This window comes from Falco punctatus (genome assembly GCF_963210335.1).
Source record: "Falco punctatus genome assembly, chromosome: 5".
In the NCBI taxonomy this organism is placed as follows: domain Eukaryota; kingdom Metazoa; phylum Chordata; class Aves; order Falconiformes; family Falconidae; genus Falco; species Falco punctatus.
This window is the reverse complement of record NC_137584.1, coordinates 24,035,107-24,049,995: the sequence shown is the minus strand read 5'-3', so window position 1 is coordinate 24,049,995 and position 14,889 is coordinate 24,035,107. Positions and strand designations below refer to the sequence as shown.

General features: G+C 38.3%; 1 long non-coding RNA gene across 1 annotated transcript in view; it reads right to left on the bottom strand.

Moving 5' to 3' along the window:
- The window catches only part of LOC308064118, a 24,197-nt gene extending 9,308 nt beyond the window's left edge, over positions 1 to 14,889 (bottom strand). Inside the window, exon 1 of the long non-coding RNA XR_013928211.1 lies at positions 125 to 14,889. This is a non-coding gene — a long non-coding RNA (uncharacterized lncRNA). The remainder of the gene's footprint in view (positions 1 to 124) is intronic.

Sequence of the window (14,889 nt, the reverse complement as noted above, 5' to 3'; positions counted from 1 at the left end):
CCCTCAGCTCAGTTCATCTAGAGCATGAAGAAATGAGCCATGACCGTTTTAGCTCACAAATCAGGCAACCACAAAGAAGTGTTTTTGCCACAGTCGATACTTTGCTGTGCATTTTCAGACTCACCTGATTTGAGCTCTCCCGAGTGAAACCGCTGCCAGCGTGGTCTCTTCCTTGACTGTCTTTCCCTCGCAATGGAAATGGGAAGTCCTGTGTTGCTCCACCCAGAAGTGCCTGATGTGTTTCCTTACGACAAACTGTGCTCTGTTCGCTACAGGATTCAGTGTCAGGAGGCTCACTGAGAAGGTCGCTGGCTGACTGTGTATCCTGGAACATGCTAAATGACCTCCCTACTGAAAATGGGGAACTACCCGCACTGCTGAGATTCTTTTATAGCCTTGGTGATGATGGATTCTATAAACAAAAAGGTATCATTACGCATATTAGTCTTTATTCTTGAAGAAGGAGTTAATTTTCCAAGAGAAGAGAAAAAGAAAATGGGTGTCCTGGCAAGAATGGAATGTTAAGAGTAAGAAGCCAAAATTTTATGCCATCTTAAAGTATTTTTTTGATACTAGTAAGCTTCCTACATAAAATAAGAAGATTGCAAAAGTGAAATTAATGACTGTAGTGCTAGTAAGGATAGAACAGTTTAAGGTGAAAAATATCTATGGGATATATTAAAGTTCTAGCAATTTTAAAAGAAATAGGCAGGAAGGAAGGAAAATCATTGCATGAATCATACTCCCTTGGGTAACAGTGTCAGCAGACTTGAAATCATCATGTTGCATAGGACAAACAGATGAGCAAATTGATGAGTAACTGACAAAAACTTTTTTTTTTTTTCTGAACACTCAACTAGCAAACAGCTTTTTTTATATAATAAAGATGTGAGGTAATCACTACCATCTCTCTGAAAGTCAGAGCTATAAAGAAGGATATAAAAGAGCAGATGTTATGTTATGATGATGCCCTAACAAATGCAAACGCCATACTACTCCAAGAATGTTCCTTCACAGACCAATATAATTACAATGAATGGATTTTGCCCTGATTTACTTTATAGCAGGTATTTCTGGCATGGTCTAGCCCAATACATTTTTCTCAGTTCTTTACACCACATGGCCCAAATTTCTTAACTGGAAGGGTCTGAATGTGATCAGATCTCTTGCTGGGTCCAGGTTCATTCCTCTGTTAGGCAGTAGGGGCAAACACATAAGCAGTTTGGATAATCAAGGAGTGGTCCTAAGCTGACAGTATAGACCAGTATTTTAAATTTTTTTTTTAATTTTTTTTTCTTTTTGTACCTACCTTGGTGTGATCTCCCAAATTTTTGTTTTGTTTTGTTTTGTTCTTTCTTGGTTACGCAGGGAGGTTATGGCTCTCCTACGCTGAGGTGATGTCAGCAATGCCCTTCCTCAAGCAGCACTTCAGTTAACCCTGGGATGTGTTTGCACGGAGCTAGCAGTAAGTTATGAGAAAAATATTACAATTCTGATGTGAAAAACTACCATATCCATAAATAATTTGGTACTGCCAAAGCACTGGTAGAAAGATATCTACAAGAAACAAGATGGACACTGAGGAGAAACAGAAGACAGTAAAGACCAGCAAGGAGCTGGTGGGGATATTCCTTTTTTTTCTCTGACTTTTCTGAAAACCTGATATTTTCCTCTCAAATGAGATTCACATCTTGAAAATACTAATAAACTCTGCACTATAGCAAGATTTCAAGACAGCTCATGTATTTCAAACATTACATATTATGCAACATATTAACTTTCGTTATGGTTTCCCAGACGATAGTGTGGGAACAAAAGATAAAAGGTTTCCAAATAGGGTGTGAGAGCAGTTGTAGCCTAGGTGCAATGTGATAGGATTCTGACTGTTAGTGGTAAGGGTGGAAGTACAAATAGTAAAGTGAGGGGAAGGTAGAAGACAAATCTGTGTGGCAAGTTCTCCAATGAAAAGGACAGACCGTTAATTGGTAATAAAATTGAATCTGTTGGAGCAGGTCCAGAGGAGGGTCACTAAAGCCATCAGAGGGCTGGAGCACCTCTCCTATGAAGACAGGCTGAGAGAGCTGGGGTTGCTCAGCCTGGAGAAGGGAAGATGCGGGGAGACCTTATTGTGGCCTTTCAATACTGAAGGGGCGCTTATATGAAAGATGGGACAGACTTTTTAGTAAGGCCTGTTACAATTGAACAAGAGCTAAAGGTTTTAAATTCAAAGAGGGAAGATTAAGACTAGTTATAATGAAGAAATTTTTTACAATGTGGGTGGTGAATCACTGGAACACATTGCCCAGAGAGGTGGTAGATGCCCCATCCCTGGAAACATTCAAGGCCATGTTGGATGGGGCTCTGAGCAACCTGATTTAGTTGAAGACATCCCTGCCTATTGCAGGAGGGGTTGGACTAGATGACCTTTAACAATGTCTTCCAACTCAAACCATTCTATGATTGTATGATCTAACCTGTTTTACTTTGCAAACCTTTCAATTCCTTATGTCAATACACAGAAAAGGCTATAATCCTCATTCTTAAAGAATATGACTATTAAAATAGCATTTGCTTCAACACTTAAATACAAAGATGAAGCATGCAATATTTGTTTCTAAGACTGCAGTCTCAAAGGTACCACATTTGCAATTATACCTGTTTTATATATAGCTTGTGGAATGCCTGAAATCCATTTGTCTTCACTAATATGTACTGTAGACTATTAAAAGCACAAAATACTGAAATAATGCTAAGTAATATCACAAAAAATATCTATGGATGTAATATGCTATTTTCTATGAAAAAAGCTTATAGACAAATAGAAATAAGTCAAACAGCCTTTCTGTTTATGACACAAAGGCAAAAGAAGGGTAGCATAACTCTCCTAGAGAAGCAGAAATTGGAAGAGAGAAATTATAAACTCTCTTTCACATTTTAAACCTTCCTACTTTCATTTGTGACAAATAATTCTTAATTTATCTTCTTGAATTAAATGGCTGTAGTGATTCTGTTTTTAAGTAGACCTACGTGATCCAATGCAGCAATCACAACACATGCAGACATTCTCAGCTGGGTTTAAACCAGCTACCTGTTCACTGGTGTGGGAATGACACTAGTGTGTCAAATTAACACCAAGGGGCTGGCAAGCACTCAGCTCTGGGCTGTCACAGAACAAATTATGGCAGAAGCATTTATTCAGTGTCCACTAGCTTGAACTTCTCAGCTGCTACATTCTCCACTTAAATGATTTTTTAATGTGATGCTAGAAAACATAAAAAGATAAGTCCCTCCAGATCAAAATACTTCAGACTTGTCTGAACTTTCAGCCATCAGTGTATTCAAGAATTTTTCTGTTTTCAAGTCAGCAACCAACTGAAACACTTCTAAAGACTAACAGTTTCAGTGTAAAGAAGTTCTGTTTTCTCTGCTGAAAGCTGGGAAATTAAGTGTACTCCATGAAGTTTACCAAATTCTGCATTTAAGATGTTCAAACATGCTCAGTGCCATTTTCTTCCTTCTAGCAGACATCTCCTTCACACTTTAGTGTCTGGGATGAAAGCTTAAAAAAAGCCATTTTATTTTGGATTCCTATTTGATTCCAGTTTGAAAAGTTCATTATAATCTATCTTGGTGTAAGGAAGAATGGGAAACCCGATCAGGAATTCCAACAAGACTTCCCTTTCTGACCCTTCCTCAAGTCAGGAGAATCATGCAGGCTCATGAAAACCAACATCCATGAATTTGACACCTGACAGAATGCATCCAGCTTTGGCAGAAGAGACATTGTTGTGTTTTTACTCACCCTCTGCTTATCACTGTAGTTTAGGAAAGTGGTTGTGGTTTAGCCTTTCTATAGTGTCCTCACAGCAGGGAACTCCACCTTCCTCCTGTGGCTGACAGTTCTGATTCTGCCCACAGGCCCCAAGCAAACTGAAAGATGCAAGCGAGGATGTTCTCATCAAAGCAACCAAAGTAACCTAGTAAACTCACATATTGCCCTCTACTCTTGATTTTGAGATCATCTCAGGATTTTATGCCCTGCCATCCTAGTTTTCAGGAGTGCTTACCTTTTCTCTTTATTACATTTTAAGGCTCTATCTACCTCACTTATAAATAAATTAGAAACCTGTTACACACTGTGGAGTGGACACCACTTGAGCTGTAAATACTGTTACTATTTGACATTAGAATACTGCTTGTCTTTCTGTTATGTCGGTTATGTTTCCTAATTTTCAAAATTAGGATAATTTTCAAAAGGATAAAAATAACTGATTTATAAAGACAGAATATGATATTCCTGTACTGAGACATAATAGGGAAGATGAATAAAATAAAGGCTCATCTGAATCAGACCAAATCCTTTCCAGTGCCATCTCTCTGACAGCGGCCAATAGCAGTTAATCTGTGAAGCACGTAAGAACAAACAATCATACATCCCCAGCATCCCACCACACACCACCTGGTCAGTTTTGCTGTGGGACATCCTGGTGAGAACACTGGTATTAAGTAGACTTTGATGCACTTTCTTTCCCCAAGATTTTTTCCTTTTTAAACTCGTTAAAAATGTTGGTAATGGTAATGCTCATTTGCTTGAAGATCTTCAGCATTTTCCAAGCTTTGAATGACCTCTAGTCAACTCTGCAAGCAAATTACATGGATATATGTGAGCTTGTATGCTGTACATGAAATCTGATACCGTGTTCCAGATAAATGGGCTATCTGATCCTTGTTTGAAATGATAGATGGATGCCAATCTGACTTGATACCTTATAGCTTGACAAATTCAATGTGAATGAATAATGTGTCTACTTACTCCTAACTGGGTGGGTGGGATTATTTTGATAAAGTATATGTCAATAATTGATTTAAATGGAGGGTTTTTTTGTGTTGTGTTGGATTTATTTTTTTTAGGAATGAGCTCTTTTCAGTAACATTTTTGTTGAAAAAGGTTTCTCAAGCGTAAGCTGAAACTGCTGATCATGATGGTCAGGCAGAAACAGACAGAGGGAACCTCCTGATAACTACCTGTTCAAAGAATGGGACCCTCATTTAAAAGGTGATATAACTAGATTCCAACCCCTGACCTGGGTCAGACACAAGCTTGCGACTCACCCCAGTGGAGTGCACTTACCAGCAGCCTCTTAGATCTTCTTGGGCAGCCCTTTTTTACTATCTCCTGTCAAACCCCAAGAGAGCTTAACTGTTAGACAATGAGAAAACCCCAAAGTCTAACCTGATGTGACAAGGTGGACTTGCAGTCGTGCCCGTTGGTTCCCTGCAATCTTGGTGAACGCTCCAGCCATCAAAATACTCTGGAATGAGGCTGTCTATTTTCTTTTGTGTTGACTGCAAATGTAAATAAAGGCTGTATATTTTGGAAATGCTTTTAGGAACACTTGAATAAATCTTAAGTTAGTCTTTAACTATCACACTGGAAATAGGTAGACAGTTTGTTTAATTGGATCACTAAGGAAATGGAAACAAATTGCAAAATATGCTTAAGAATTAGTAGCTTTAGCTTAAATGTTCATAATATTTTGGCTAATAACAAATTTTTGAAACAAGGTGTCAAAAGATACAGTAGTAATTCAGAATTCAAGCTCTACTATTTTTTAAAAAGATTGCTGTACACCTTTCAAGGAGAAAATATAGTGCTACCAAAGTTCATATACATGCATAGTTTTTTTAACTAATCTTCTTTCTTGCCTGATAATTATTCACATACATGGGAATTTGTAAGATGATGACTGGCAATATGTACAGTAAAATTAACTTTTAACCACATGCATATGGTGAGGAAGGACTGTTGCTAATCTTTTTGTAACAGCTTAAATGATCATTATTCTTGCTTTTGTTGACAGCTTTTTCCTGCTTAACTGTTGAAAACATTTTAGTATTATATGATGGCTTTTCTCCAGGTTTATAGAATATTGTTTTCTTGTTGCAAAAGGGAAAATTTACATTAACCTTCATATATAGTACTTGACATTTATAGTGCAAGGGGGATTGATTACTTTAACATATGAGAAAATTGCAGCCTTAAAATATACAGAATGTGAAATGATATCATCACGTCCCAATACATTATTTACTTTGTGCTATTAAATGCTCCACTGTTGGTCAGTTTCAATATTCCTGATACCTGAATTTTTTACTATGAGCACACAAATCAAAGTTTAATGCACAGGCATTTCCGAATGTCCATCAATGTTGAATGAATTGCTGTGTTATTGTTTCACTTGTGTCAGTGTCAATGTGAAATCTTGCCTGAAACTCAGGCAAAGACATTGATAATAAAGCTGTTATGAAAAACTGATACATTTTTAAGGTTTGGAATTTTGGTCTAAATAAGTATATAACGGTTTTGACAAAATCTGAGTTGCTTTTCCCAACCAAAATTATGCCTGAAATTAGCCAATTATGCTCCTGGGGAAAAAAAGAAAGTTGGGTTTGGATTTTGTGTAATATTTTGCCTCTTAGAATTGCACAGATTTTGATGTTATTTCCAAAAGCATGAAAGAATGAAGCTGTATAGTCTACATCAAAAATGCTTTTTAAATTGTAAAATCAACACTGGAATCCATTTTTTTTAATGTGAGAACCTCTGCTTGCATTGCCTTAAAAATTCCCATTTCCTTTAATTGTAAAAAAATATGGCAGTTCAACTCACAACTTTTAGGTCAAAGCTATGCCTAAAATTCTCTTACAGTTTGAGGGCAAAACCTGACACAGACTTCAGCTGTGATTCTCAGGAGGAACATTCCTTAGGTAGTGAAGTAAACACCAGCCTCAATGAAGCATAAGATTTCCCCCATCTGTTCTCTTACTATATATGCATTTCCCTTGCCCCATTCCCCACTGCCCCCCCCCCCCCCCCCATCTCCTCCCACCCCCAAATTCTGACAAGAAAATTAAGGTAACTTTCATCTTAATAATAGCCTCCAACAATAACCTGTTTTGTTTGTTCTTTGAAAATTGAAAGGAATCAGATAAGAAAATTACAAAAAAGTAGTTAACTGAAGTTACACATTGTCATGTTAGAAATACAAATGTTTTGGGTTTAAAGAGAAAAGTCAGAGTTAAATATCCTGAAATGAGATGTCACAGCGACACCATGAAATGCAGCACTATCGAAGGAAGGCAGGGTAAAAAATATACTTGTTGGATTATGCCCTTTAAGCGGGTGCAGCGCAGAAGGAAATGTCTTCAGGTCCTATGAGATACTGCTCTTGTCCTTCCTGCTTGCCAGAAGTTGCACAACCGGTGTACAGATGCCTTGTGGGCAGGAAGTGCTGCAAGAATCAAAGTAGAAAAGGGGTGCCAAATATCTTACTACTGCCAATTGATATACTATTCACCCTTGCTTAAGAAAGCTGTGAAAATAACTGGTGAGCGGCCTGAGTAATATTGCTGTGCAATTGATTGTGCTTTATTTGACAAAGATTTTATTAAATCCTAATGCTTTGCTCTTGTACGTGACTTTCCTTCCACTGACCTTGAAAACATCTCACAAAGATTAGTAAACAATTTTACTTTTCATACACAAAGGCAACAAATACCAATTTTAAGAATGCACAAGTTCTTTTAAGGGAGAGAAAGGCGAGGAAACTGCTTTTCTCAATTACCAGGAAGCTGTTGCTCCCCATCAGCAGGTGACCATTAGCATGGGAAGCAAAGGATCACTTACCCTTTTCCTGAGAGTATGAGCTAATATTCAACCTATCTTGGAGCAAAGAAACACACCATACTGTATAATTAAATTAATTCTAAGTCACTGAAAAAATATGTAACAAAGACGTTAACTGTGACTGCAAAAACAACCCTCATCTGAATTATTTTTCTGGTTAATCGCTGGTAACAGGTTACTTACAACTGTAAATCTAAACGTGCATGATTAATTTAATGTATATATATATATCACATTTGACATTTCCATATTTATTATGTAAATCTTAAAGTTTAATAAACAATTAAAAGATGCAATTTAGAACTTTACTTCTGTTTGTTCTTTAAGAACTGATAAGGATAACAATATGTAATGGGTTTTCATTTAATTTAATTTTATTTGCACAGTTATTGGAGAACCACTTTGCCATATTTGATTTCATTGCATGGAGAATTCCTAATTACAGTGGTATCATAAATACCTCATTTATATTCAGTGTTTCCCATTTTGCCTTTCTGCCAAAATCTGCTTTAACTGTAAAATAAAACCAGACTCCTTGCACATGACACTTACCCCAAGGTTATAATTTTTAGACCTTCTAAACACTGTTTTCCATCTAACATCATTAGAGTCTTTACAAAATACTGTTTCCTTGTCATACCAGCTTTTGGCCATAAGATCTCAATGTTTTCTGGTCAATTCTAAAATTAATCATCTAACAACTAACAACACACCTCAGCTAGTGCAACTACCTAGGAGCCACTGTTATGCAGAACTAAACAAAGAAACAAACAAAACATTTCACAAGATTTTTGTTTTCTACTTTCTATTCTTCTATTTAATTTTATTTTTTAAAGCCATGATCTTTCTGGGTATCTATGTAGTATACCTTCTTGTTCTATTTTTGTATGATCTTCAAAGAGCTGTCATCTCTGCTACAGATCACTGTCAGTTTAATATAAACACATCCATTTTGAGAACTTCAACATGTCATAAACTTTTAGAGACAGATGCAGGAAAAGTAGCATGAACAGTATTGCATGATATTAATTACATATAAATGACATATATTTAACCTTTTTATTCCAGGGCATTATTCAAATAAGTCTGTGCCAGTTTTAGGAAACCTTTGCCTTTTAAGACATTTTGTTTTAATTATTCAAGACAATATTGTAATACTACCAGTATAATGTTTCATTTCTTTTTTTACTGGAAGTGCATCCTACCTAAAAGGTGGCAGCTTAGGCAAGTGGGTGAAATTGTTTGATCAGATGTGTACTGGATTTCCTGAATTTACAGCTACATATTCTAAAATTCCTTAGGCTAAAGAAGAAATAAGAAGTTGGGCAATTGCTCAAAAATAGAAAAGGAGCCCTTCTGGCATGTAGTGCTGGGTGAATAATAAAATGACATTTGTGAATTGTTCCTAAATCAATTTTCTACCAGGATAAAATAAGTTTATGGTAGATTCTAATTTGAGATTATTGGTACTGAACCAGCGTCTGGAAATCTTTTCACTGAAAAGACACACTTATGTTATGTGTATTCAATCCATTAAACAGTAGAGATTCTACACTTACACATAAGTTCCCTGTTTTCTTTTGTTTTAAAGAAGACTTTACATTCATTTAATTGAAATCTTTTCTCTCTCTGACTCAAGTACAGGAATGGATCCTAACAGTTCAAAAGAACCAAAACAAAACAGGAAGAACAGTATCCCACAATATATTTCTTTTTCAGTGCTCAGTTCTTCTCCCAATGACATAAGGAATCTGCCCAGCTCTGTTAATCCTACTTTGAGTTAGTGATCTGACCTGCCTAGCCTGCAGGATCACACAAGAGAGATATCTGGACAATACCTGCTTTATTGCCAGCACAGGTGAAAACTTAAGTAAACATTTAACATACAAATGTTGGAAAACCAAAAAGAGCTTTTCCCTCACTTTTTCTTTTCTTCTTATAAACTCTCATATTTACATCTTATTGATAATGCCTCTTTCTAATTATAATGCGTTCTTTGTTTTCAGTTACAGAAACCTATTTCTTTTGTAATGTTTCCTATCTGTGTAATTTGACCTGTTAGCTCCTGATAGCATGAAATAAAAAGTTATGATTTTCTTGCTATTTCCCTGTTGAACTTTGCTCTTCTAGAAGTCTTACACTCCTGATCTTTTAGAGAAGCTATTACTCTACTACTATTGCACTGAGCACACTATTACTTCTTGTATATAGTAGTCTTATTGGGAGGAATACAAAGGTGCTAGAATCCGAAACCGATAATGATCCTGTAAGAAAGCAAAAATTCCCTGCTAACCTCACTAAAGAGAAGGGAAACGAAAAACTTGTGGTTTTGCTTATGCTGGTTTGGATTTTTTTACTTAATGCATCTGTGTCTTCTCATGATCAGTTCTATTTTGATTTTTTTTCAGGGTGAAATGTCAGTCATATCTTGCTGATTTGAGCATGTTTCTCAATGTAATTGCAATCATAGTTTACTTCCACCACAATTATGTATTGTATTGAAGCAGACCTCAAAAACTTTGGGAATGATTTTTGGATAATAGTAGTGAAATTACGCAAATGGCTGGCATATTCACAAGACCTCATTCAAATATTTTTGCTTTAAAACAGCCAGTCCCCTTCTTAACCAGAGAGTATGCAATGACTGCTTCTATAGCATCTTTGCTATACCATGCTAGGGACTGAGCCTTTTCCATGAGTTACTTGGTTCAGACTTGCCGGTATTCAGGCTGGCTCTAGCAAATGGGCACTGGAACAAACTATCATCTCAATCTCAATGGTACCCAGGTTTTCTTGCCAAGATGAGTTCCACACTGGAGCCTGGATGCAACCGTGCATCTATGTGGAGCACATGATCAAGGACTGAGCCCTAGAAAAACCAGAGCAACCTGATGCATCTAGTGAGCTGTTTCAGAATTCTGTTCTTCATATTAGGTCACCTGCTCATCTTTCCAAAACAACTGTTGCAGAGATAATGATCAGAGGATGCATAAAAAAAGGGAAGGAACAGTTTTGTTGAGTGTAATTATTGACCTGGACTTTGTGACAGTATTTCCACTGGCTTTGGTGCATCTGGACTTGTGCTTACTGCATTTAATAGAGCTCCAAAACGTGCCACAAGGCACCAACAATTCTCACAATATATTAGGGATCAGCTGAAATTTTATAATTATTCAAATTGTCTGAGTGAAAGCAAAACATGCCAAGTGGGACGAATATGAACTGTACAGGCAAACTAAGCTAATTTAAGCTCATTTAATTCACCGCATTAGCAGTAATGCCACATAGAAACCAGGATCCAATACAGGCAACCTCTCTCTCCACATAGAGAAATAGAACACGTAAGAACACATACATGCAAGTTACAAACATATTCTGCCTGACTCTCCTGAGAGAGGAGGTGTTCTGGAGGCATGAGCAATTTAGAGAAAACTGTATTCAGACATGACCAGTATGGGACAAGAATGAACCATTAACATTAATACCATTGCAAGGCTCTAAATGTTTTAGGTATCTGTACCTAGCAAAACAATTTCCTCCAGAAACTGGAGCCACTAGGGGGTAATCAAATCACTCTTGCAGGTGGTAAATCTGTGGAAGTATCACCTTGACTGAGGTCCAGGGGATAATACACCATAGTCACTTCTGGTTAACAAGCCTCAAAAAGCAGAGAGGCTACAAGGTATGCTGAGAGACAGCCCTAGTCAGGAGACACTGACACACTTTGGAAAAAAAGATGTGCAAAGCTGGTGGACTGGATCTATTGAGCAGATATAGTTATAAACTATAGCTTATAATTTACATGCTGACCTCTGTTTTTTCTTCATAGATTTTAATACTAACATTTTTTTACTTCAGAAAAGCTGGCGGATCATGTGCTAACTATGGCACTGTCCCTAAGTAAATGAAAAGCTGTTCTAGTCAGTGAATTTAAACTCAGATACACCATGCAGTACATTTCAAAGGGTCTTTGGAGGCTGAATACAGGTTGTTCCACAGACACTCCAGGACAGAGTATTTGTTAAAAGTGAATTTTACTGAGATTTTTCCCATAGGTTGATGCTCATCTCTCAAACAAGATAGTTGGTTGCAGAAGAAAGGTGGAAGGAAGGAGATTTGAACTATTTTCTACTAGAAAAGTTTTGCTAACAAATTTTCAACTGATTCTGGTAAAACCCAGGTATACTGATCAGGGTGAGGCAGTCCGTGTATGATTCAGCATATTTTTCCAAGAACTTGGTGACAGTCCCCTGCTGGACACAGCCAAGTGAGTGAACAGCAAAGTCATTAAAAAGGGGAAGAACTGTAAATAATAAAAAAAAAAAAGGGGGGGGGGGGGGGGGCAGGTGAGTTCAACAGAGCTGTACCCTTCATTGGTGTAGACTTTCACACCAGAGAACACAGAGACTTATCAGGATGAGCAGCTGAAGGGTAAAGCTTTAGTGAAGAATAAAACATCCGTGGCAGCAGCTGTCAAACTGTGTGAGCTGAGAATAGCAATGTCTGAAGCCATTAAAAAATACATGTATGCCAGGACATTTCGGCAGAAGAAATGCTATGACAAGACCGCCAGCCTTCATCATGAGCACAAGAGCAAGGCTGCAAGCAGAGCCTCTGACAACCCACCAAGAGGCACCTGTAACATCCCACGTCGAGTCACACAGCTGCATGTCACTCTGTCTTCCCTCCTGGTAACCGCGCTGTGTGTAGAGATTTATTAGCCTGTTACTGTCTCCAGTTCAAGGGTTAACAGAAAGTACATCTTCGCTGCATGCGCGGACTGGGCTGGGAACGGAAGCTTGGCCCCAGATCTGGTGGCAGAGGCTGAGGTGGGTGCACATGGCAGAGAGCTAGTGTCTTCATCTGCTGGCACTGCTGGCAGCTGTGGCACACAGCTTCTGGCTCACTCCCCTGGGCTCCATGGAGCACCCCTGAGATATGCTGGTTACTCCTTTGGGGTGCGTTTCAGTAAGCATACTTGAAACGATGGCAAGGCTAGGCCACAGCCTGCCAGCACGGTGCTTTCACATCACAATGCTGAATCTTCGTGTTCTGTACTGCTGAATGTCACTGTTACGCTGTGTGGGTGTACGAGAGGGTAAGGGGTGCTGGGTCTGGACGAAGGTCACTGCCAGCCCTAACAGTCCCTGCCTGGGCCCCCCATGGCCTCCCTCCACCCTGCCCATCGCCCAGGACGCCACGCCAGCCGCCGGGGCCACCAGCCCCTGGCCCAGCGATGCCACAGCAGAGCCATTCTCCAGCTCCCCACGGCGCGGCCCTGCCTGGCCATGGGCCCCAGTTAGTCAGGCCCAGCTGCGAGCCTGTGTCCCAGCCTGGCCTCGACCTGTCCCCAGACCCTGGGAGGTGCTTGATGTGCAGGGCTGGGGCTGCCCCTGGCTGCACTTCTCTGCTTTGCCCAGCTGTATCTACTAGAAGCTCCAGCTCCTATAAACCTTGCTTTGCCCATGGCCTTAGAGTAACCTATCTGCACCAATTTTGCTGCTAACTTATTCTCACCTAATGTCCTGTTCCAAACTGGTTCAAACACCCCACCGCTGCCCACTGCTTGTAACAGCATCCGCTGATCTTGCTCTTTCTGAGGACTGGACCAAAACAGCTGAATCCAAAAACCTGAATTAAGGAAAAATACAATCATAATCCTCCATTAGTAGTCTAGACACAGAAGAAAAAACAGGACGATGTTTAGTACAAGAGGAATGAAAGGTATCTATATATATTGCTAAAAGTCAGAGTGAAGTACATGCTCCCACCCACCCACTCACACCCACAATCATGTTCATCAAATGAGGCCATGAGGCAAAACAAACACAGCTGGCAAATCCGGCTCAGTCCTTGAACTGGAACTTAAATGCTCCAGAGAAAAGTATTGATGATAGAGTCTTTGATGTTCAGAGACATCTGAAGAGATGAAACTTCCCACCAAGAATCAAAATAATCTCCTCAGCTATCAAGATGTTCAAGAAATGTTCCCATCCTGCCTTCAGCTAATCAACATATCTATTTGTATGCATAACAAGCACACTGGGCATAAAAATACTGGCTTATTAATTTTGGAAGAAACAATGGATACTGATGTTTACCAAGTAGGCATATTATTGCTATGTTTCATCTTTACTATACATAGAATTACAGGAAACTATAGAGTGGAAGGGACCTCCGGGTGTTCTGTAGTTCAATCTCCTACTGAAAGCAGGGTTAGGTCAAAATTAGATCCATCTGCTCTGGGCCTTGCCTAATTGAGTTTTGAAAGTCTCTAAGGTCGGAGATTTCACAATATCTTTACTGAACTTATTTCAGTGTTTAACCCTTTCATTATAAGATTTCTTTTTTAAAGTCTGGCAGTAGGTCTATCAACAGTTTCAAAAAGTAATGAAAAAGATAAATGAATAATAAACAAACAAAATCCTCAAATTAAATGTTCTGAATCACTCTAGCAGGTGTTTTATTTGACTGCAAAAAAAGGTTTGTATATGTTTTCCTATAAGAAAAAAAGTATTTTAATTAGCCAATATTAAAAATCAGTTATTCGTGCAATCATCTAGACTATTTTCACACTACTTATATTACTCAAAGAAAAATTGTGTTGCCTTCTGTGTCCAGGTATGCATTCTGAGTTGATTAATCCTATTAATAATATATAACTATTTTATGAGTGTTTTTTTGTGAATACTTCAACTTTGTAGTTCAGATTTAGTGAATTGCTTATGGATCAGCAGAAGCAGGATCATTTTGTCATATTCATTTTGCAATTGTAAGAAACAGTATTAGTAAATTAAAGAATTTGAACACTTGCAAATAAGTGATGAGAAAACAGCAGGTGATGTTCATTAAGGGAAGGACTGCACACGTGCTGAAAGACCATTAGAATTTAAAATTATCTTGATAAACTGAAAAAAAATATTAAAACACTATGATATTTAATAAGTAAAATGGAAGATTCACTTAGACAATCTACTTCAGTAATACAGAACGGTGAGCAACTGACAAGCTGTCAGTTTTAGAAAGGAAATATTTGGAGATGATAACAACCAATACAATTAAACCCAGTGCTATCATGCTCAAGAGCTGCAGGTGAACAGCTTGTAGCATATGAAGAGAGCCATAGCCTACATGACATGTAAAATAATCTTTCCTCCTCTTCAAAACTGTTTCCTCAGCTGAAGTGTTATGCAAGTCTGGAT